At 35.2% G+C, this 26,142-nt stretch overlaps 1 long non-coding RNA gene across 1 annotated transcript; it reads left to right on the top strand.

The window, feature by feature from the left end:
• The first annotated feature begins 23,172 nt into the window (after positions 1 to 23,172).
• On the top strand, positions 23,173 to 25,894 carry LOC134855568 (uncharacterized). Its single transcript, XR_010164506.1, has 3 exons — positions 23,173 to 23,504; positions 24,912 to 25,002; positions 25,262 to 25,894. It is a non-coding gene; the product is annotated as an uncharacterized LOC134855568 (long non-coding RNA).
• Positions 25,895 to 26,142: the final 248 nt, after the last annotated feature.

Genomic DNA, 26,142 nt, shown 5'->3' with positions numbered 1-26,142 from the left:
GGGGAAATGAGTCAACAAGAGCGCGGTGTATACATTTCCTCTCCGCAATATCCGGCTCAAGAGGCTCGGTGATCTCAAGGCTGGTACCGCGAAACTTTGCATGTGACGGCAGCAGCGTTAACAAAAAGAAAAAAGCAATGGTCTGTTTCCCTTTTGAAACTATGATCCGGAGGTTCAATTGACGCAACATCGGCGACGAAGCTAGACGGTATCTCCAAATACTTATCGACATAGCAAGAGGGTCCTTTTACCCGGATTGTTTTGATGATTTCCTCATTGGAATTTAAACAGCCAATACTTAGTCCTTAGAAAGCTGGGCCCACAAATCCAGCTGAAATTCTCGTTCACCGGTGTCATTTTGCTTATCAGCGCACAGGGTATGGTACCACTTGTTAGGGATGTTAGATCGGAGTGTTTCGCCGACGCGGTATCCGACGAAGACAAGCATTTTAATACTTGAGTTAAGCCATGGCAGTAGGGTGGTGCTATCTGTCCACATAAAGTTATCAGTCACTTCAACTGTGATTGCTTCAACATTTCATTTTTCAACCGTGTGACAAATAGAGCAGCTTGAAGCTCTAACTAACGTGTAGACAACGCTGTCTAAATTGCGCTTTGTCTTGTTTTTTGCGCACGCAAAAATCTAACAGCGCTGAAAACATCCTGCGAACTACCACCGAACAAGTGAAGCTCAAATAAATCCACGGCTTTGGTGAATAATTAATAGTAATTGTCTGTTGACCCAATTCACGTGAGCCGGCATTTCACGTGAGCTGGAAACTTGGCGAGTGTACCGATAGACTACCACTTCCGCTATGGAAAACGAAGAGCCGAAACACATCCTACAACCGAGGAGACGGCGTACTTGTGCCCTCAGAAGCGCATTAGTAGAAACATCATGTTTAAGAATTGGTGTATACCCACCGAAAGGGATTGGTTAAAGAATGGTACGTTAAATATAGCAGACCCGTTAAGGACTCCGCGCACCTTACCCGATTGATTTGGGCTTAACTCTCTGTGGCGCGTAAGAGGACGGTGGCGACATGGCCTTTCTTGATGTCCTACCTCTTTAAATCTCCTTATCTTTCTCGCAGCTGTCGGTCTTAACTTAATTTTTGCTCCAAACTTTTAAATTGAGGAGTTGATGAAAATCTTGATCAGCATTATGATCAGCCCAAAATCTTAGATCATCCCAAAGTTTTTCGTCCTTGTGGAATATTTTAATTTGAAGATGGATAAGGCGCGTTGTTTTCCTGTGGATAATTTTTCGATTTAACTTATAGCTCCAAACGATTCAATTTATAAAGGGACTTTATGTGTTCAGATGAAAAAGAATCTTTAACAACAAACGGACCACTTCAACCTACGCTATAGGTCGGCGGATGGAAAGTTGTGAGTCAGTTTTCCCTCTACGAGAAACTGTTGGATGAATATCTTGGTTGTAAATCTGTCCTAAGATAATTTCTACATCTTCATTGTTGTACCGTAAGGGCTATGTTTAGCTAATTATAGAAACTTAATTTGCAACTCATTGAAATTGGTAAAAATTGTACCAGGATGAAATTCATTATTCACATGAACCTGTATAGTGAAACATATATCGAGGTTATTCGGTTCAGATGGAACATTTAGTTTTGTTTCGATTTTCGATATCAGTTATAGCATTGAAATTGATTTTTCATAAGTTGACTTATCATGTTCAAGTAGCTAGTGAAAGATGCGAATGCCCAAAGTTGTATAATTGCTCCTGTACAAAAAACCAACGTCTGGAAGCTGGTGTCATCGAAGATACACCCAGTGTTGCAATTCACAAGAACCCTTTCAAAAACTTCTTCTTTTTGCGTCTGTCACGGTCGAATGAGTGAAGACATGTTAAACATTCTTTGATTTAGAATAATTGGGTTTATTTTGCGTTTTTCCTTTTCGTGGAAAAGTTCTCTCAGCAACCTGAAAATGGACGTTGTGCGTGCTCTTTTCGTCTTGTTTTGAGCATTTTTTTTCCTTTGTGCAAAATCGGAAGCTATGGTTCCCTTTAGGACGTGTAACTCAAAAATTTTGCTTAGCGAAATTTTTTGCTCAATGATGTGGCAATATTTTTAACGCAGCGCACGACCAAAATTCGTGCTTTTTATAAGTAGCATGCAAGCGAAAACTTATGCTTGTTTTGGTAAAGCTACTGCTCTTAAGATTTGATGCGAACACGTTTATGGTTTTTGTTTCAACACTTCCTCGCTGCGTAGTTTTGAAAACAATAGAGCCTAACATTCTGAGACATTCCAATGTCTCCTTCGACCAACTTTTGAAAATTAAAAACGTGGTACACTGCCAATTATGGCAGGCGGTATGCCTTGTTCAATTTTCTTACAAATTAAGTGGAAGCTTGCTGACAGCTTATTTTAGTAGAGTCACGCTTTGAAACTTGTTGTAGTTTGATCAAAATTAAAGACTATCCAGTTTTGAAACAGCGGTAGAGAAACGGATGGCATTCTATTGATTCTGAGGGGACAAAATTTAGCCAAATTTTTACTCAAATGAGCCTCATTGACAGTAAGAGTCTGATCAATTTTTTTATCTTCGGGATAGCAATTGAATTGTTGCTTAACATTAAACTCTCTTACATAGATATTCGGCGATAGCCGTTTTTGGTTTTCCAGTTACGACAGTCATCAGATAAAATAACATTCGCCATCACATTGAAGTGCCGAAACAGTGGTTGAATTAAATTGTCCGAAGGATTTGTGCCAGTTCAATTTGTGAGAAGGATCCGTGAAAATGAATTAATTTCCATTCTGGGAGACGATCTTGCGGTTAGTTAATATTAACTTATCTAGTTGGCATCCTGATGAGGTGCCGATGCCGACGCAGGTGTTTGCGAGACCGAATTGCCCAACACATTCCCAAAGGCATGCTCTTAGCAGCGCAGGTTGGCGCACAGAAAAGCTGCTGATTTCGCGCATGGTAGTTTTGTGAAAGCGCTGGTGAAAGATGATGGGTTATCGGATGGTTTCAAAAGAGCTTCGTCCTTGTGTGCGTTGTTGGAAAACTATTCATCAGACTCTGCACTTTTGTGTTACCATTATTCAGTCCAAAATTCGGAAGGAAATCAGCTTGAGAACAAGTGGAAGATAGTTGGTAACTAAAGCTTGCATGCAGTGCTAGGCAAGGTCGCATGGTCGCAAATGCATCATTATTATGTAAAGACAAATTTGATTTGGGTTAAGTTTGCCGATATGATAGATGGATACTATGATGTGAACCAGGATCACGAGATGCTCATTGCCCAGCAGTGATTTTATGACCGGAGTTTGCATGAACCTCAGGAATTGGCGGCTGCCCACTGGCGGCTGATTTTTTTGTTCAAAGTTAACTCTTCAATAGAAACGATCCAGGAACTAGTACGATGTTTTTCTTTGTTATCGTCAAATTGAAAATTGATTTTTGTTAAACGTCTGCAATCCAGTTTTTTCACATAACTCAGATAGGTCATCCTTCCTTTGCAATCTTTCGGTCTCGACTTCAACGGAACGGTAGGAAACGGAACGAAAGAAAAGCGTGAAAAAATCTAAATCAAAACTTAGTAGCAATGGGCTTGGATGCAATTGAATGCTCCACAAACCCAAATTTCAGATCACCACTTTGGTCCCATTTCGATTTGCATGGTAAAACCAATTCCGTTTAAAAGTTTTATCGTGCCTGAAATTGTAACTGTTTTTGGTAGGGCACCATTCGAAAGCAATATCAGGAAGCAATATGATTGACCGAGAGAAATTGAATAAGAAAAGAACGGAATAATTTTGCAAAAACATTTTGGTCAATATTTCACCCTGGATGCGCTGCCATGTTTCAATTTTCGGACCAAGTTAACATCCTCCCCCTAAACACGTTTGGGGGGGGGGGGGGGGGGGGGAGGATGTTAACTTGGTTCTAAGTTGGGAATTTTCAGCCAATCAGAATCGAGCATTTTACATGCAGCGCTTAGCAAATTTAGTTTATATTGAACGCTGTAGTGTGGAGGATCTTATCTTGTTCTATTTGGAAGGGGGGGGGGTATTAACATCAAGTTAACATCCTCCCCCCCAAATACGTTTAGGGGGAGGATGTTAACTTGGTTCTAACTGGGAGTTTTCAGCCACTCAGAATTGAGCGCAGTGGTTAGTAAATTTAGTTTATATTGAACATAGGGTGGAGGACATAAGATCCTCCTCCCGATAGGGTGGAGGATCTTAACTTGGTCTATTAGGGGGAGGAGGATGTTAACTTGATTCCAATTTTCTACAAAATCAACGTTTAGCCTCGTTTTGATAAAACTGAAGCCCATCAGTTCAAAACTTCATTTAGAGCTAAATCTGCTTGAAAAACATCCAGCGCAACAAAGACGAAAATTGATCGCGAATTGATGGTAACATTATCAAATCTGCTAGAAATAGTTATATGAAAAGTCTTAGGCTACATTTCTCCCTGAAAATAATTTAGACGCAGAAACAGTAAGCATGATTCAAGACATCCAAAACGAGCTGGATTAACAAACGTTCAGAGGGGTTATGCCTGTATTATTAGTCTGTGTTCAAATGTGTTCAAAGCCGAAATGGCTAAAGCCAAAAATGATCCTGAAAGAAAAACTGTTATCTTTTGTCGTCGGAAACCATTAGCAAAAAGTATAAAATGACCCTAACAAATTGGGGGATAATTCCGGGATTGCTTAATGGAGGGAAACAACAATTGGTGCAATAGGTCGGGTCCACAATTCCAGCTGCATCGAAAAGATCTCCAACAAAAGGATCGGGTTGATTTGTATGGACGATAATGCCTCGCATTAATGCCTTTGATATGAGACTACTGTTTAGATTTATGCCATGACACTATCCAATCTAACTGGGGACGACCTCAACTTCAGATATAAACTTGACGATCAGACAATAAGATTTTGCAAACTCGGCACAAAATAGGTTTAAAAAAATAAATCTTTTGAACCTCTATCAAAATCAAGTTTAAATGGTTCAAGAGGACGGATCTAGTCGTATCAAAAACTTGTTACTACAAAATCAAGAGCGCAAAGAAAAAGCTTGAATGATTTTCAACGGAAAAATTTCAGACGAAAGTGGAAAAGAGTACTTACTGGTCAACTGTGACTAATTCTGATAAAATGATACTTTGTCATAACTAACACTACTTTATACAATTAAAAGAAAAATAGGATAAACATGAATTAATCTGAAAAACAAAACATTAAAAAGTGAGAGAGCATTCTCTCCGCAGGAGAAAATGGAAGTGTTAAGGTCAAACATGAAGGACCGGTTAAATTAATTAGACTAAGCTTGAGCTAATTAGACTAAATATAAAAGTGGAATCACATCACTGCTCAAAGCAGGAAAAATTTGAATTGCGAATTAAATAAAACTAACTAACTGCTCCTTTTCATCCCTTTGAGAGAGAAGAAAATTGAAATTAAGCACCGTGTTTGTGCATTAAACTTTATGGAAGGCTTACTAAGCAAAATTAAATTGTGCGGTTAAGCATATCAACTCCACGTTGGAATTAAAAATAAACTGATATCCGAAGAATGAAACTATAAAGGCTAACATTCAAGTTCTGCATTAAGTGTTGGATGAAATTAAGTACCTATGTTGTATTGTGTAATTGAAATTGAGCACTTTAAAAGTAGGTGTGACGGTTAATTTTACGAATATCCAGACGGTAAGTTGAATAAAGGTCACTTACCGCAGGAATGACAACATTTAAAGTTTTGAATTTACTGCCCAAAATGCAGTGTTATATAAGTTAGCGATAAATACGGGTTTGATGGGGTTAGCAGTTTGATTACAAAGAATAGCAAAAAATACAGGGGTAGTTTAAAAATGAGTTTCGAATTAACAGTTCTTGTAACTGCTGATAAAGTGTTACAAATCCGCATTAAACTGTTCACTGTCCAAGTCAGTATTCCCATTATGATTGTCGATGGCAATTCTTAGAGATTCATCGGTCGAAAAAGAAGAGTGAATGCTAGAAAGTGTTGAATCTGAAAGTATTGTCAGATCATCCGAAGGAGTTTAATGTCGCGATGGTGGTTGTGGTTCGTTGTAGCTGTTATCCAAAACGATTGGATTGGAGATGGAACCAGATGTTTCTTCTACTTGATCTGTAACATCTATGAAGTACATTTTAACGAGAAATTTCGGTGGGCCCAAGTTTCGGTTTGACTCAGGTAAGAACGGTTCGTTGCCGGAATTATGAGATGTCTGATGATTAGAGGGAGCCTCGTCTGAAGAGTCAATTATCTCGCAGATGGATAAGTAAACGAAAGGCTCATCAAAATGCGTTGAACTTGTCCTATCCGGCGGGTTAGTCTAAGGTTTGATGCTAGTTAGGGTATCGACTTCGGCTGCTGGTAGTGTGTCATCTCGTTTAGCGGGAATGATGCTAATTGGGCATTCTGGTGTTAGAGTATCGTCTTTTGAGATGGCATCTTAAATCTCAAATTTTATGTTATCATTGGTTGTACCGAGGTTTGGAAGTGATCTCATCGTGTTTTGGATCATTAAGGCCATCGGAAATAATTCGATCCCTGACCATATCCTTACAGGGATAATCTCCAGCTATCCATTCCCAATCGCTATGGTCGGAAGTATCCGAAGGAATAAATACAGATTCGTCTGAAGCAAAGTAACCTGGATTAAGAGTCGACTTCTCAACGCGGGACAGAAGGCTGTCTTCTGGAAGGGTTCATTGATTATTTTCAAACCCTCGTTGTTGTATTATTGTCCGAAGTAGCCAACTCGATTTGTTACCTGGTCTTCGGTCCCTGTTTTCCAGACGTGTTAGTCCTCCTTCGATTTGCACGCCTCGTACCTACTTCAACATCTGGGTAAGGGCAAATAGGAAGGATATGTTTTCTCTAAGGGATCGGATTTGAGAAGATTTCGATTTCGGTTAAGCAATGTCTGATTTTCTGATAACTTTTTAGTTGAGTATTTTTACCGGAGATCTGAAAGCATTTACAGTTTTTTGGACGAACTTTTGGTTAAAGGGGTTTCCGTTGAGGCTCTCGATCGATTTCGGAAGTATTTTACCTTTGAATGGTCTTTAGAGAGGCGTTCTTGAGAGGGTTTTGAAGGAGATTGGTGATCCAATGCATATCATTTCTCAATTGGTGATTTGTTAATCCTAGGGATGACGGTATCTTTTTATCCATCCTCCAATCTGTCGTCAGCATTCCAGTCTCGGGCTCTTTCTTTGCACATAATCGATTTCCCCTTGTCTTAAATTCTATTGTAGAGTTTACAAGACGCGTGTTGATTCCAAATATTACTTGGTTTCCTATTGAAATGTATTTCGAGTGGAGATAATTTGATTTTTGAGTGATAAAAAATTGAAGGTTCAGAATTAATTTTGAGATAGCGTCTTGTAATGTATAGTTTTGAAATTCTTGAGCTACTTCCAAAAAATTGATTATTACGGAGTGTACAAGTTTTCAACTAATCCGCTGGAGCGATGATATCCTCCTGTACAAAATGTTTACTTAGAAAAAATCGAGTCACGAAGTAATTTAAATTTCTAACTAGCAAAACAGGATGCGTGATCTAAGCGAATCGAGTAAAGTATGCTGCGTAGGAATATATAATCTTTAAGAAATTCAATAAATGTTTTTGTCGATGTGGATATGGTGATTTTTGCTGATGGAAATTTTGAAAAAAGATCGATGCATAATAAAATATGTTTGTTTGTGCCACAGTGAGAATCCAAAGAACCAGCGAAGCCAGAGTTCAGTTAATCGTTGTGTTCGAATAAAGGTGAAATTGTGAAAATGGAATTACATTTTTTAAAATTTTACCCGTCTTTGTGCATTCTGAAAAATTTATGCCAAGGAAATAATTTTTTCTGTTTAAATGAGGCCACCAGGTTTGTTGGGCTAGATACTTTATTCCGAGCTGAACGAGGTGTGCTTCATAGAGGATCTTCATCTTGGCATTTCTCAGGGGAAAAGGAATCAGTAGTTTACCATCCATGTGAAATTATCTGTCGGATTCTTGAAATCACGTACAAAATGGTGGAAATATGTAGAATTCGATTTAATCGTCTGAACTTTCTTCTGAAGTGCTTTCACGATAAAGCTCAACATTTGGCCATCTTCAGTTAAGAGAGCAACTATTTTGGCACTAAATAAAGTATTCAAATCCTAAGAACGTTCAGGCAACTTCAAAACTTCACAGTACTTTTTTTTTTAATTTTTCGTGTTCTGATAACAATGGAATTCTAAAAGAACTTGGATTAATTACAATTTTTTCCATATTTACAGTATGTGCAGTTTTTCAATCTAAAGCGGAGTTAATTATGCTACAATTAGAAAATCATAGAATTCAGAATTTGAAAAGAACGTTTAAGGAAATAATGTTAGAATAAACCAAAGGAATGCATTTTGAGGTACAAAAATCAGTTCGATCATATTTCGAGTTGCAGACAGGAAGAGTCGATTTAATAAATTTTAGAACCGATGCTAATAGGTAATTACGTAATCTTGCTTAAACGGAATTTTTTCCAAATTTGAACCAATAGCAGAGCATGATTTTTTTGTTTATCCAAAGGATAAAATGCTTTCCTGATTTTGTCTATGTTTGAGGCTTTTACAGATGGAATTCTGGAAATTAAATCGGTGAATCCCATATCTTTTCCTGTCAGGTGCTTAATTGTAAAAGTAAAAGGTGATAACCGATCATGTCGTCTTGTTAGTCTGCTGTGAGATGTTTTATTCCCGTGGTTTGTTGAAAGGGCGGAAAGTAGGGCTCTAGTAATTATCTGTAATTATTTCGAAGTCTGATCCATGAAGATAGTTTTTATAATGTTCTACTGCCTAAACTACTCCCAAAATTTCTATTTCATTAGTGGAACATTTGCGTTCATTTGGATTTGAAAACCGAGAGGCAAAGGAAACCGTTTTTCAATCGTTCCCGTGGAGTTGTTCTAGGGATGCTCCTAATCCGTTATGCGATGCGTCGGTTTTATTCTGGTGTTACGTTTTACGTCAAAATGTGTATTTTCTGTCAAATTGATAATTTCTTATTTGATTTTCTCGAAAACTTTTGTATGGTCAAGATTCCAATGGAAAATAATTTTCATGTTTAGCAAAGGATAGAGCGGACTTCCCAAAAATGCTAATATTGGCACGAAATTATTATATTGATTTACGGACCCAAAAAGTGATCATAATTCATTCAGGTTTTTGGGATAGGTAGTTACTTTAGTGCTTTCGTTTTGTCGATCAAGGAGAAATTTCAGAACCTGAGATTTAAAATCCCAACCATTCAGTTTTTTTTAAAGAGTTTGCGTTCTTACCACTTAAGAGCAAAATTGTAATTGTCTGAAGTTGATAAGAGTTTAAAAACACTTTTTTTGGGGTCTAAGGAGCTTCCTTGCAATGCAATGAAAATGTCGTCAATGCAACAACTTGCAAAAGGGATCATATCTAACGTTGAGTCCATGACTCTTTGAAATTTGTAAGGCATATTTAGAATATGTAGGTTTGTGTGGGTTTAAAAATTGTGAGGCGAAAAAAACCGTCTTCCAATTGTTCTCATGGAGTTGCTCTAGACATGCCTCTAATCCATTAGTTTTTCTGGTGCTAAGTTTCACATCGCAGTGAGTGTTTTCTGTCAGTTTAACAATTTCTTCTTTAATTTTCTCAATTACTTTTGTATGATCTTGGTTTCAATGACAATTAGGTTTCTGAATCAGAAAGGAACGAAGGGGGCTTCCCAAAGATGCTAAACTAGGAACGAACTTGATATATTCCTTAGTAGACCTGAAAAAAGATCTTATGTCCTTCAAACTTTTTTGGTTGATTGGTAGGTTGTTAATTGTTTTTGTTACCATTTAATTTCCTTTCGAAAAAATTCATATTTTGTTCATTTGACCCCAAAGTTTTAATTACCTAAAATCGATAAGACTTTGTAGAAAGTGTTTTGCGATCTAAGAAACTTCCTTTGGTTGCAATCAAAAAGTCGTCTGAAAAAAAATTAGTTAAAATTTGTTAAGCATATCGCCCAATCCATAAAGTCCAGTTAAAAATGAAGTTTGCCGGTAATATCGCCGCCGACAATACTAAAGTTAAATTGGTAACTAGTCCAATTGTTCAAGGCAATCTGATTATAGGCGTCTTTTAAATCAAAGTTAGTGAACCACACATCTCCAATGGAATCATTTGAGATTTGACCTGCTACTCTATCTACAAGTTCGTGAACATTTGGCAATTGATGCTTGTTTTTGTAGATTCGTTTGCTGATGAACTTGTTATCTAATGCTAACTTGATTGATTTGTTTTTGTTACAAGCAATGAGGATTGTGCTAATTAATCCTTTTTGTCGCAATTTTTCAAACTTTGAATGTGTCCTCGGCTTTCAGCTGGTTTAGTTAGATTTTTACTGAATCTGATAAATGAAGGGAACGCGTCTACCTTTTAGTTGAATAGGCTCTAGTGGTTCATCAAAATGGGTAACTTTCGTCTGGTCTTTTTTTTTCTTAGTTCAAAAGCATAAGGTCTTCGAAATAGAATTGATTTCCTGCTCATTTGGCGATAGAAAAAAATCTACTTATTACACATCTTGTTGGTCTGAAAATAGGGAAAATATTTATGTGAAATTTGAATCCCCAGGTTAGGCAAATAGGCAATTCCAAGGATGTTCCTCTCACGGCCTTCTGACAAGACAAAATGATAATCTTCGTGGGACCTTCATTTCGAGAAAATGCCGGTGATGTTGATAGATTTGTCAGTGAACCCGCAGTACAATTTTTTATTTGCATTATCCACCCGATGAATCTTCGACTAAAAATCTCGAAATTTCAATTCGTGAAGAATAATTTTCTTGAGAAAACTGACCGGGCTAGCAGAGTCCTTTTGAAAGTTTAATTTTACTTCATTTTTCTCCAACCCCAATCTTCACCACTTTTCTGAGTTGTTTTCTTTCTTCGTCAAAAATTGTAATTACATTAAAAAAAATACGCTGATCGTTTTTGCTCTGTTCGGATTCTGAGCATGCTTTTATCACTCCACAGCACTCTCTTTTTACATGGTCTTTATTTAAAACCGAAATATCCGAAGAATTAGAATTTGTATTATCTACATTTTGGGTATGTTTGCATTTTTACAATAAGATTTAACATAGTCTGGTGATTTGGCCTTTTGTAATCACAAATTGTACATGTTCTGTCCTTCACTGAACAAACTGAAAGGTGTACTTTTTGGAATGTACCGCAGGTATTGTTAATACAGGTATTATTCCGTTCGATATTCAAAATTGGCTCTGATTTGAAGTTAAAATGATTATACGATGGATTCAAAACTATTAGTTATTTTCAACTGGTTGTATATTCGCTTTTCGCCTATCAATGTAAATTTTAGTGCCTCCAAAGGGGGTAAAGTTTCTTTTAGTAGTTTTTTCTGCATGTCTGACCTTTCCAAGTTGTTTATGAAGATATCCCTTATCCATTCGTCCTCTCCGGCGGATATGTCAGTTTTTTTTGGCAATTTCAGCTAGCGCGCCCCAAAATTGTACTTATGACTCTCTTTCAATCTGTTTCCTATTTAACAATTTGTGCCTTTCAAATGTGACATTTTTTTCCTGATAAAAGACGTTGCTACGTTTTCCCGAAACTCTGTGAAAGAAATTTGAAGGGTTTTTACTCTTGTAAAACTCTGACCGAAGATTGTTTTTCATTCATTTCCGAGGACTTGATAGAAGATTGAACGGAGTTATTTGTCGGCTTCTTCTATTCTCATTATGTTAAATCTTTTCGTTTCAGTTTTGATCGACGCCGCTTCTTCGTCATGGTAGCTTAAAAATTCTTCTCTGTTCGTGCTTTTCTTTGATTTTCCGATTCGTTTTCCTCGATCTCTAGTGCGGGTGGATGTGCATGATGTTTTTCCGTCCGATTTAGTAAATTTTTGATATCTACGTTTTCCTTCGCATTAATAGCTAGTTGGATAAGATCACTACACTCTTCCCAAGGAATTGGTGGGTCCACCGAATGTTTCTGCCAGAATGAAAGTATTCGTCTCACGTTAGATTCGTTGTTTGACTGCACCATAAAAATATTTTACCTTGTTATAGCTAATACTAAATTATACAATTAAAAAAATAAAAAGACTAAAATGAAATAATCTGAAGGTCAAAACATAAAAAAGTGACAGAGCATTCTCTCCGCCGCAGAGAATGAAAGTGTGAAGTTCAATTTATAAAAGCTAGAAACTCAGAAAACGTCCGGCACGGCTTACTTCAAATTAAACGTTAATCAGTAATTGGAAACCCCTTGGACAATTTTAGCAAAAATCATGATATAAGCATTACATTATTAACCTAGGACGGAGACCATTACTCGGTTCTTGTCCTAATCACAAGGCTAAGAAAGGATTGCCCGCACCGGAGTTCCATGGATAATAATCGATTATAATGGAAAAAGGTTGTCTAAAATGTTGTCACTATAATCCATTATTGGGGCAAATTTAGACCACGAAATCGATTATATTGTCATTAAAATAGATTTTTTTCGTAAAAACACAATCCATATAAATCCATTATAATAGATTATAATCCATTTAAAATCCATTATAATTGATTATAACCGGTTATCATCTAACATTTTTGCAAAATTATTTGCAGAACTTGCAAAATTTCTGCGTTACTCACGGCCTTCTTGCATTCTAAACCTAATCGAGTTAACCCCCTCCCCACTTTGCCCCCATCCGCGTTTTTTGTATCCAGGGAATTGTTCAAAATTGTTTGATAAGCCTTTTTTTATATATGAAAATTGTAGGATAAACATTTTTTGTCAACCCGGGTTACAGAAAAAACAACGGAAGGGGTGAACCTGCTTGTCGGTTGTACTTAGCTAACAGCAAAATCGAAAAGAGGACAGGTTGTCTAACTGGAGGGATCTACATTTGAATGTGACAGTTTCTACGCCTGAATAAAACCATCAAAGCACTGAGCATTGAGGACAAATTGGAAACGACCGTATGCGACTGCCACACAGTCTAGTCTAGTAGAGGGGAGACGAGCAGTTGTCCACCACCACAATTCAGAAAAAAAGAATCACCCGCAATCAGGTTTCAATTGTAATGATTGAACTCGATTTTGGTTGTCAAGATTGTTTTCATTATGATCAATTGTATTTTTATGGACCAAACAATCAATTACTATATAATTAAATCCATTATAATGAATTTTAACGTATAATGAAATGTCTAAAATGTTTCGATTTTATTGGCTTAATAATTGATTATAAACCAAACAAAAAAGAAATTATTCTAAGCCAAAAAAAAATCTATTATCAAGGATTATAAAAAATTAGAATGGTTTATAATAGATGATAAGGGATTGTAATGGATCATAATGGATTCAAATTATTTATATTTAGATCATGGCTTGCTTTACGAAAGAACCTGCATTTTCCGAAAAGTTTTCCCAATAATTTCAATGCTAAAAAATTGCAATCGTTAAATTGAGATTTGTAAATTTTTGATTGTCTTGTGAATTTTTTGAAGGGGCAGGAGACGCGGGGAATGGCAAGGAGAGGGTGAGGAAGAGGGGGTAGGGTGTTTGGGGGGATGAAAAGGAGTTGATGAGGGTAAACATTGGGGTAGTTCACACCGAAGGTTGTTTAAAGTATGCTGAATATCAATCTGCAAAACTTGAGTAAGAAAATTGAGTAGGCATAAAATCCAGTAGCCTGTAGGACATGTCGAAAAAGCTGCAAATTTTTGATCACATTTCAGACAGATTATATTCAATTTTAATTCATGGTTTAACTTTTGGAGTATAATCGATTGTTTTGTACCAAAGTGTATTTATAATCGACTGAAATGGTAACCTATGAAACTTTATATCGGGCATCTACTTAATTATCAAACAGACCTACTAACGTTAAGGTTTTAGCAGCAACTTTTGTGCTGATGAAATGCTTCAGATATTTCTTAACTGTATTTCGAATGAACTGATATTTTAACCAAATTATTTTAGGCCAAATGGGCCTATATTTGGCCTAACACAGCAAAATTTTACAGTACATAGTAATCCATCATGCAAGTTGAATTATCACCTATTTTGAGCATGGGAGAGTGTTCACACTTTTGACAAAATACTGTTTTGACAGACAAGAACCTGCCAATCAAGCGTTTTTCGAACTATATTATTACGTTTTACGTATGAAATAAAAAGGGTGTAAATACAAAATCACGTTGCAACACAACGTTTTCAAAAACTTCTCACTATAATGGATACAATCCAACCAAAGTCAAATCAAAATTTGAGAAAACTTGCTGAAACAGCCGGTTTCTCAGATATCTACACACATGAATATAGCGCATAATTCAAAATCATAAAATATTATATATACCTAAATGTAACAAAATCGCTCTCAAGATATCTCATTAATCATTATGTTTAGTTTCTTACTCATTAAAAAAAACTTTTAGCTTGTTTAGTATGGGCCTCTTACATTTTAAAAAGACTGAAAACTATATACGCAATGTTAAATTATAAAGGATTTTTATTCTCATTTTCTGAAAGAATATACCACACCTGTGCAATTCATATGCAAATCAACTGACAAGCAAGCGTTGTCCGAATGTTATTCGCAGGAGTTTTAGGACGTTTTCAAATTCAATAAAAAAAGTTTCACTTGACGCACAAATTAACAAATACTTTACAACAATTTCAAACAAACATGACGACCCACAAAACAACACACACATATATAACACCTAGAGCACCGTGAAACTCACTTAAATTACCAAATCCAAGTCAATTGGAAGTAATCCCACACACAAAAATAGATCATCTTTCTCATGAAGACCACGTCTCCATCAAAACAATTTATTAAAACGAAGCCCTATCTCTCATATTTCTTATCAGCCACACAGTTCAATCGAAAAATTTGAACAAACAATGGATTAATTTTACGAAATAATTTTTTGTTCTCTTAGCGATAACGGTTTTAGCCCACAATGGGCCGCCAACTCAGATCCTTCAATCGATATTTTTCTTACACTTCAAACCTCCAATGCCAGGCCTCTGTCATTCTTCTGCTGTGACATATTTCTTCCGCCAATCAGTTTTATACTCAACCTTTACCCTTTCATCATTCAATTCATCTTACATGCTCTCCGATGACTCAACACAAACAGTTTTTAGCACTGAACAATTTCTACATAACCCCGCAGTAAACACACCCAGCGAAATTTTTTACTCCGAACCAAGCCCCACAACTAATTTTCAAAACCACTTTTTACTCCCATTACTCCCCCAGCTCGCTTAATCACTCTTTCATCTAACTCAGGGTCCTCATATACAGACGCTTCCCCGCTTCTTTTACCAATTTCTAGCACTGTTTACGACACACCAAGCCCAATAACCGACTATCAACTTGAACACGATTTAGATGAATTTATACAACACCAACAACAAAGCCATAATACTTATTGACCACCAACTAAACATCAATTAACCCACTCCGCTTCGTCTTTGAAAACATCCACATCATCTATTCGCAACAGCAACACTCAAGCTCAACATATATTGATGGAAAAAATATCCAACAAACCCAACCACATATTTAGCACTGCACATCCGAAGTCAACATCCCAAACATGCTAACACGCATGGATTTTTACCTGTTAATATCCCAATCTGATTGGCTCACAACTTTGTCAACTTGAGGACTGTCTGATTTTTGTTACGTAAACAAAAACATCGGTGTACAATAGTGTGCCGATAGTTGTACCTCACGGCAAGAAAAATACCAGGACAGATTGGTGAACTGGAGCTGATAAAAAAAATCAGACGCAAAATTAACTGAAGGTGACGAGGTCTGTCTAAACATATCTGCCACCAAGGAACTGAACACCGAGGAAAAACTAGAAATGCTAGTATGAAACACTATCTTACAGTCTGATCCAGCGGAGACGAGTCAATGTCGACCACCGGGATTCAGACAAAAGAACCACCAGAAGAGCAAATCAGACGACGGAGTTACAGGACAAAGAAGAAGAGTAAAAACTGGGGTATGTTAAATTCCTCTCAGTAGAATCAAAGCTATTAATCCAATTTCGCATAGTTTTAATCAAAGTATCCGAGGTTTTTTATAATCAATGAACCGACTGAATTTAATCCCCCGCGCAATAAAATTTCAAATCAATTGTGTTAATCCTGTTAGCTTTTTTTTTCATTGTCATCGACTTTTTTTAAAATTATTTAGCTTACGAAAATCAAAATTGATTCGAAACCATTCTTTAATCATGAAACAATCCTACTTAGAGAATTATGAATCGATTTTCTTGCACACTACACTACCTCCTAGAATGTCGAGTATTTCAATGCGCACCCAAGTCGAGATTATTCACCCAATTTGAAGCAAGATTTGAGCGGTTTGAGCGTTTTTTTTGCTTCATAATGAGCGGTTTTTGAGCGGGATCCTGACCCGGGTAGCCAGTGTCAAAAGATAAAAGCTCCATTAAAAGTTAATGCATTTTGAGGTACTCAACAGCAGAGCGACCTCTGCAAAAAATAAGACAGAAAAGTAAACTCAACCTGGCAAAAACTAATAAAGCAGTAAGTCAATTTCGGACCTACAGGACGGTAGACAGACCTAACGGATGAGCAGGAAAATTTTTGACTAGCAAAGCAACCAATACATGGAAAAACATTGAGAAATAAGGAATAAAGTGGCAAAGACAAAACGGGATGACAAGTATATGGATAGGTAAGTGCATTAGAATATGCAATCAAGGGTTACCAGTGGTATACGGAAGTGAAAAAAACTGGATGGACGCCAACAGTTACAAGACAGATATACAAACGTTAATGTTAAAGCAACCATTATTGTGCTGAAGAAATACTTAACTCAGATACTTGTAAACTGTATTTCGATAAACTGATATTTTAATTGAATAGTTTTTGGAAAAATTGGCTCAAAATCATCATAAATTTACAGTTCGTAATTATCGAGCATATAAGTTGAATCAGCACCGAATCAGTACCGAAGTTTTTCTTAGAATATCAGGATATAAACTACGTCAGAACAATAAAAAAAGGAATAAAAGTTTGAAACACTAAATAAAATCTGAACAAAGCGTGCGGGAGAAATTGAAGGCCAGGATACAGACAGACGAGGAAGGGATATGTTCAATTAGGGCGAAAACGCAACGGAGGTACTCGCACTGCTAAAAATGGTCTCGGATTGATTTAACTTGATTTTCAGTCAATTCAAATTAATCCAAATCGATAAACAACGTACATTTTACGAACTGAAATGGATTTAAATCGGTTTAAACCGGTCTTACTTGAAAGTTTTTGACCGATTCAATTGTCTAAAAAAATTATTTTAAATAGATTTAGATGGATTATTCGACTCATTAAATTTTATCCGAACTTCATTGAAATCCATCTGATCTTTCTAGTTTCCATTTAAATCCATTTTTTTATTTAACCTGCAGCAGATTGGTTGAACTGACTAAAAAATCCATTTAAAAATCAATTTGAAGTGATTTTTAGCAAAGATTTTTGATCAGTTTGAACTGATTTCAAATTGAGAGAGATCGATCTTTTTAGCTTAGATAAAATATCGATTCAATTCAATTTAAAATTGATCCTAATCAATCTGAGTTCTTCTTTTCAATCAGCGTTTTTCAAAACTTAAACCAGACTTAATTTAATCTGCATATTTTCTTATTTTAAAAATGATCTCAGTTCATTTTTGTCAATGCGGGTAACAAAATATGTCAAAAAAAGGCGACGTGACGGACTACGTGGGTTATCTAGCCAGAGGGAAACCTTAGACTTCCTGCCAGGACTTTAAAGGGTCCAGGTCAATTCTTGATTTCCTAGAAGCAGCCGTCTAGGAACCCTGGCAGGAATTCAACCTTTTAAAATAATTTTTAACCACGAAAAACCTCTCTTAACCTTTGGTGTTTCATCTTAGCTTATCAATGTAAGAACAAAACAACGCTATCTTTCTTAAGACAAAGAAAAAACTTGAAAAACCATCCCTGCACTACTACTAGGAACCGTTCCAGGATAACAAGGATATCAAAAAATTTTATCAAAACATTTGAAAACTGTCCGATTTTGTTTGGAAGATGTTCTAAATAAACACGCAGTTTCTTTCGCATGATTATAATCATCAGCAGTTGAAAAGTCTTAGTTTATTTTTTTCAGAGCAAAGATTGACTTTTGAATCTAATGAATTTTCGTTTTTACTATTTTGTTTTTGAAAAAACGTGAACCCGAATACCTTTTTCTGTATATTTGAGGAGTGTTTTCAGCTCCTCTTGTGTAATTACAAAGCCAAAAAAAAACAATCGATACCTTTCCAGATAGAGGAAAAAAGCGTAATTTTTTATTTAGCTGCACACATATGACTCTAGTCCAATTTTGTTCAAATTTTGTTGAATTCGAAAACAATCATTTTAACAAAAATCGATCTGAGTTTTTAAACTGTGTCTAAAACAACTCTTTTGGTGCAAAGTTAGCATTTTTTCTCCCAATTTCTACCAAATTCTTTGAAAACCAGCCCTGGAATCTTAGACCGATCCAGGAAAGCTAGGGTAATTCTCGTAGGACTTTGACCTGGCTTCTCCCCTGGCCAGGCCTGGCTCCAGTGATGGCTCTAGGGATGGATTTCCATGAATATTTATCCCTTGGGCAGAAATTGAAAATTAGTGGTGGTTATTGAAGTTCCTTTGCAATTCTTACTTAAAACCTACTAAAGCTTTACTGAACAGTTTTGAGCAGTTGCAGTGAGATACTTGTACAGCACTATAAAACTTCAAACTTCTAACAATTTGTCAGTGAACTATTGAGATAAACTTGAAGAGACAATTATCACAAAAATTAGATCTTTACCATTATAACCCAATCCAAGTTTGGAACAAACTATGGTTGATCTGTTTTTCCATAGTCCAGCCAGGATCGAAAAAAAATTCAATTGAAATCAACAGCCATCAACAGCAGAAATTGAGTAGGAAAATTGAAAAGGAAAATGCAAAATTCTACTTCAGCTAGCAGTAAACAGCACACCAGTGTTGACTTTGGTAGGCCTCCTTCCTGATAAATTGGACAAACTTCTTGCAAGTGCACCTCAAGTCTGACTCAGACAACAGAAAAAGAGAAAGAAATCAGGAACTTAGCCGCAGAGACAAGATGACATGAATACAGCATGACAAGTAGCATTTTTATATTAGCAGTGTTAATCAATAGTTACCACTGAAATACAGCGGGCAAGACAGTTGAATCTATTAAATGTTTTACAAAAAACTATCTGAGAAAAAGAAATTTAGGTTCAAAACTATTTTTCAACCAAAATGAGCTCTCTTCACTGCTAACAAAAAAATGAACTCTGTTTTTGTCATTGTGTGGATTTGTTGGTAACTTTACTCTTCTGTTTCGGCTCATTCAAATGAGTGCATGATACAATATAAACAGTAAAAAATATAAATTTAGTTCTTCAACTTCAATCAGTCATTTTTTTTTTAAAAAAACTTTTGGTTTGGAGCTTCTTTTTTTTTAAAAAAAATGTTTTGTCAGCAGCTCTTTCGTTTTTGTTCAGAACTTTCAATTACACATGCAACAAAAAAATTTTAAGTACAACTTCAGACTCTCACTGAAATTAAGCATAAGGATAGGTAATGTCTGCTGATTATAAATTTTTTTTAAGCACTGTTCCATTATCCTTTCTGAAGACATTAGATTTCTAGGGATATTTTAAAAAATTCTCGTTTCCGAAAAATTATCAATTTTAGAAACGGGCAGTGTCTGGTATAGAAGTTGATTGTCGATGGTTCAACATTTGTTAGTTCAACACAGTTCTAATATTCATTTTTGTTAGTCAGTTTCTGATTGCCAACTCAATAGGGTCAAAACTGCTGACAAACTGAAGTCAACGTTAAGAACTCCGCTCCGGGTGACCGAGATCAATTCCCCGAGAACTACATAGCTGTAGGGTAATGATGGCTTACTTTTGCAGCTGATTCAATATTTCATTACGAGGCCAAACTGTGAATTTTGAGAATTATAAGCGAGTTTCGCAAAAACAGATGCTCCCTTTGTTGTTCCTTTGTTCTTTCGATTCCTTTGATCGTTTCGACAAAGTTTTAGCATGTTTAAAGACTTCCCGCACTGACAGAAATGGTTTCCGGTCGATTTAAATTGATTTTAAATCGATTTTAAATCAATCCAAAGCGATTAACCATGTACATTTTACGAACTTAAATGGATTTTAAATCGATTCAAATCGATCTTTTTGAAAATTTTAAATCGATTTAAGTGTCTAAAAAGTCAATTTAAATCGATTTCGATGGATTTTTAGACTCACTAAAATCCATCCGAATCTCACTTAAATCCATCAAAATCTCGCTAAAAACCATTTTGAATCGATTTAAATCGATCTTTTTGAAATTGTTAAATCAATTTTAATGTCTAAAAAATCGATTTAAATCGATTTCGATGGATTTTCCGACACACAAAAATCAATTTTTTTGCTAACACGGCGAAAAAACATACCCTTTAAAAAAGTTTGTTGGAATTTTTTATTCTCGATTTTTTAAACGTAAAAACTCGTGCCAGATGTTATAGAATTGAATAAAATGATCCACATAAAACAGGTTTCAAACTCAAAAATTTGCAATAAAATCATAGAAAACCATTGTAAATCAGATTATGGGCAAAATTTTGTAACAAACTAGAAAAAGGTCAGGTAAAATTAAATTGCGATCTCAATAATATGCAATAAAATCATAGAAAATCACGAAAGTAAATCAGATTTTAAGCAAAAACTTATGAAACGAATCAAGAAAAGGGTCAATATAGATCAGTTTTTGAACTCAAAATATGCAAGAAAATCATACAAGTTTATCGATATTTTGGTCATTTTATTTGGTACTTTTGATGCTACAATACGCTATGGATGTAAAATGAAAAATGATAGGCAAGAAATAAATGCAATAAAATTTTGAAACTGATAAAACTCGAATGAAAAAAATCGATTTAAATTGATTTAAATCCGTTTTAATCCCCTTAAAAATAAAAACAAATTCAGACTGGAAAAATGCATTTAAATTGATTTAAAATCGATTTGGATCAATTTTTTAGCTGGGATTTAAGATCAATTCAAATCGATTTTAAATCGATCCAAATCAATCTTCATCTTTTTTATTTAATCTTCATACTTTTTTCATACTAAAATCGATTTAAGTTTAATCAACGTACTTTTTTCATACTAAAATCAATCCTAATCCAGTTTTGTCAGAGCGGGTTGTCTCTGGAATCCAGGAACATACAGACACAAAATTGTGCGCCTATCCTGTGCGCAGTCTGGCCTCGTAATGTTCTCAATTTAAAAAAAAATACTTCACAGAGCTTGAAATTAAACCAAACTGCTCGTATCAGGTCAAAGCCCTGAATGTTCCGGCTGCCTTTTGAGTTCTATGGCGCCTTAATAACATGAAAAAATTAAATATACAAAAATAAAATGAATTTTTTCTTAAATTGAGACTTTTTTTTCGACTTTTTTTATAAAGTTCAAAATGGTAGATTTCGCTAGTAACACATTAATTATAGCAAATAAGCTTCCTTCAACCAATTTGGAACAGTTTCTAAGACGGAACAAATCCCCGCTCACGCGGTAATAGTGCAAAGTATATCAATCGTTAATTGACCCAAATTGGCCAAAATGGAAATCTTAAAACCCACATAAACTAACAAAAAAAAAATAACAGGTAAAAATTCTTTTTGAATTTAAGCTCAAGACATCAACACTTTGCAGACGCTTACGATTTTTCCGTCAAAAATGGCTAGTTAAAAAGTCGAAAATTGTCTGAAGAAGAAAAAACCACCCCGAGCACAAATATTTTGTTACTTTCGATACGAAAGTTGGAACAATAATTATTTAAAGCAACTCACAATTTGCCGCCTCTAGTTTGTTTGACAGAATCACCGACTCGGGTTGACAAAAACTGATGGCCATACATTCTGATGGTTTAATTTGACGGGTGCAAAAGAGATTTAATAAATAGCATTATTCAACAAAATAAATCGCATGAGTAGCATTTATTCCGTAAATGGAATTGCATGAATACTTTGCTTGTATGGAGGCATATATGGGAGTTCGACGCTTGGAAAAAATTAAGTATGGGTACAAGAAAAATATTTTCTTTTTGGCTTTGATGAAACAAGGACCGAAGAAGCTTTTTTGGTTGGTTTTTATGCTTTTATCATTAGACAAAATTGAATTAAAGTATTTTAATTCGTTTTTAAGCCAATTTTTTTTTCTCTGAGGTCCAAAATATAGACTCAACTTGCATGAACTTTTTTTTTCGTTATCTAAAAATTAATTTTCAGCTAAAAAATAACAATTTTAACAAAAAAAAATTTTAAAGCTTGTCCTAAGCAAAAATGTAATTTAACTTGGCGCTACCCAAAAAGTCAAAAATAATATAAAGTTTGAAATTTTTTTCTTCAATTTTTTGTTTGTTATAAGTTTTTTTTTGAAAAAATGTTGCGACTGTTTTGAGTTCACTTTTCCTCTACACCTTTGTATATAAATTTTTCATCTCACAGCGTACAAATAACATTTTCAAATTGGACAAAAAACAAAAGATAGTTTTTTGTAGTTGTTATGAATATGCTCGGAAAATTCTGTGTTACCTGCACAGAAACCGTCTAGCTTTGTTTCTTTTGTGAACTTCAAGAATAAGACCATTTTTTATTTTCGAGGGAAAGGATCAACATACGAGATGTACAGCTCATCACGGCGAACCGCTGTTGTGCCCCCGCTGTTTTTCAGTCGATCAATTTGATTTCTTTTGTTTTGCTTTTGAAATAAACCAACTTAGAAAGTTATACAGCCAATTAAAGTTTGGTAACTACTAGGTGACTTTGGAATTTCGAAAATTTTTACCTTGAAATTTCAAATTAAGAGTTTCGATCCAAAATTGTATCACGCTTTCAGTGACGAGGTCATTGCCGAGTTATAATTACCATTAAATCAATATTTATGAAGAAAACCAGAAATATTGACAGCTTTAGAAGCAATCTCTGAATTTTCAATATTTTATTTAAAATGTCATGTTAACTTGACTTTTGGCTTATTTATGTTTGTTGTTTGCTTTGTTATAATGGCTATATAGTTTCTCTGGTAAATACTTTGACCTCATCAATTCTCAATTTTCGCGTTCTGAGTTTGTTATCAAATAATGCATATTAATGGGCTTTTTCGCTTTATGCTTTTGTTATTTTTATGTTTCACAAATATTGTATGCATAACTTTTTCGGAAAATGCCGATTTCAAGGAAAGCTTATCTCAGGAGAAAAAACGTTCATTAATAGTCAATGGGTTTGACGCGCCGCTTGAGAGGCCGTTTTTTGCGTCTCTCACTTTTCGACGTGGGGAAAACCCGTGTGGTGCATCTATCGTGGCTGAGAACTGGCTGGTAACTGCTGCTCACTGTGTTTACTCGTCTGATGGTAATTTATAGGCATAAGAAATCTTAAAAACGATAATGTAGTTATTATTTTTATTACAAGTTTTTTATCTGAAAAATGATTTAAGACGAAACTTCAATTCAAGTTTTTCTAACTAGTTTCAACAAGTTAAAAATCTAGCTGTCAGGGGAATACTTTAGCGTTTTTTGATCTGAGGGTCATTAAGAGGCCAAACTCTGCACTGCTTAGGCGCACAATTTGGTGTCTTTATATTCCTTGTTTCCAGACACAAGTCTTTAAACAGTTCCAAAATATCTTTAAAATTTTTTATTCTAATTGATATGAAACAAATTAGAAAAAGATAGGTAAAAATAAAATTAGATTTTTTAAAACAAATTTAAAATCTCTCAAAAGAACATGCAGCAAGACAAAAAACATAAATTTTTGCATTTTCAAATGAGATCAATAAAAATTAGTTGTAAGCCAGCCCGAATGAAATACTTCCAGTTTTGAAATGTAATCAATTTCAACCAATTAAAATTTGATTGAAGTCCTTTTTTTTCATCTGATTACTTTTTTGATAGTCGTACTAAATGAGAGTTTTTAGTTTTGTATAGGTATGGCTTTTTTGTGGGACAGTCAACAATGATCTGGAAGGCAAGTAATTTCAGCAGGGCAATCCAGTATAGTAGGAGAACTCGGAATGTTCCTTTCACCAATCAATTTTAGACGAATTTATCAAAAAATGCAAAATTCAGTCCTTTTCGTGTTCCTCTCGATCAAGAAGGAGTATTTGGCAAGATATTCCAAAATTTTGGTATATAAGGGTTTCCTTGAAAAACTTGCTAAGATAAATATTTTGCCATTTTGAAGTATTTTCTTAAAAAAAAAAATTCTGGACGACAGGAAAAAGCATGGATATTTAATTTTATATAAATCAAAAAAATCCAGCTTCTGCTATGTGAAAAATTCTGTTTTTAGTTTTGAGATTTTATAATATTTTTTCTATTTTTATTGGAATAGTCCTTCTAGTTTCGCATTTCTAGCCGTTGAAATTTGTTTTTCGAGTATTTATGTCACAATTTCGATCAAAAAATCAACTAGCTTGTTTGCGTGTATTGTTTGTTGTGTTTACAAAGAGACAATGAAAAATTATGATGAGATGATAAAACTAAGTATATGAAAGTTTCACTGTTTTGTTTTCTTCTTCCACAAACGCTATAGTTTGTCTTAGCGCGTAAAGTTTTTTTCCACAGAAAATATTTTATCTTTAAGGGTCTTGCTAAAATAGGCTTTCGGCAAGGAAGATCTGCTTGCAGTATTTTGATAAGAAGACAAGACTCCTTGAACGAATAGGGTTTGTTCTCTGTTGTCGTAAAAAGTTAAGGAACCCAGTTTACTTTTCCTACAAATGTTTCTACATCTTTATAATAATTTTGCTTGTTTCAGCGCGTGATATTTTTGTAGAAATTGGATATTTTGTGCTGGATTCAAGATACAACCAGCAGTATAGAGTGGAAAAGAAAATTCTTGCTAATGGGTAAGGAAAAGCGTTTGCTGTCCAATTGAAACAAAACATTTGTTTTTACATAAATTAATTCAGTGCTGTCTTCATAAATAGAAAACTGCTAATGACAAAAGTTAAACCTTGATTTTTAAACCCAAAAATCTACACACACACTTAACAAATTGCCAGCACCTTGATACCCAAGAAACACGTCAAGTTTTATCTTTTATGATTTTGATGAAAATATAATGATTCTTGGTTTCCATTAAAATTTTTCAATAATTTGTTTTAGTTTTCGAATGAGTGAGGAATTTGTCCATGACATTGCACTTTTAAAGCTCCGCGCACCAATTCCGAACCACCTCCGTATTTTACCTTTATGCGCTAGCCATTTACCACCTTTTGATGCGTCTCCTCAGCTTCTGGGCGCATGTGGTAGGGGTTCAACCTCCAGAACCCATTACATACCAGCAAACGTCCTCCAAGAAACCTTCTTTTATGAAAGCATGTTTGAATCAAACACGAAACCACACGAGCTTCGATTGTGCCGAGATGACAATGTTTGTGTTGAAAGTGTAGCAGAAGGATCTAATATGTGTCTTTTTGACGATGGAAGTCCCCTCTATGTTTTTGAGTGCGGAACTTTGAACCCAAAATGTCTATATGGAGTTTTCAGTTTCTCAAGAGGTCGGGTGGATACTCCAGGAGAGCTCTGTAACAATGGAAGCTTCTTCACGAATGTTCCTCGCTTTTATCACTGGATGAGCACAATTATCGAAGATAATTGAGAAACTACTTGTCACAACCTCTTTTCTATCTCGCACTGAAGTTTCATGGGAAGAAAATGATTGCAATGGATTATTTGCGCAAAAAACTTAATCCTTTCAATCGGTTTTCATGACCGATCTAACATGAAAACCGCGATTTTCAGGAGATTATAACCATTTTTATTTTCAATGTTTTAAAATACATTATAATCAATTATTTTGACGGTAGAATCAATTTTTAGGCCACAAAATTGAATGTTTTTCTGCAGAATCTTGAAACGCTTGGCTGCAATTTTGAAAAATTACATTTTGTGGAATATTTGCAGACACCAATAAATTTATTGTTCTGCAAATTCAGAACCCGAGCTCCAAGATTAGCACCCCCACTCCCAATTTAACACCCCTA

Source organism: Symsagittifera roscoffensis, chromosome 10 (assembly GCF_963678635.1).
Source record: "Symsagittifera roscoffensis chromosome 10, txSymRosc1.1, whole genome shotgun sequence".
Taxonomy (NCBI): Eukaryota; Metazoa; Xenacoelomorpha; order Acoela; family Convolutidae; genus Symsagittifera; species Symsagittifera roscoffensis.
This window is presented reverse-complemented; position numbering and strand designations above follow the sequence as displayed.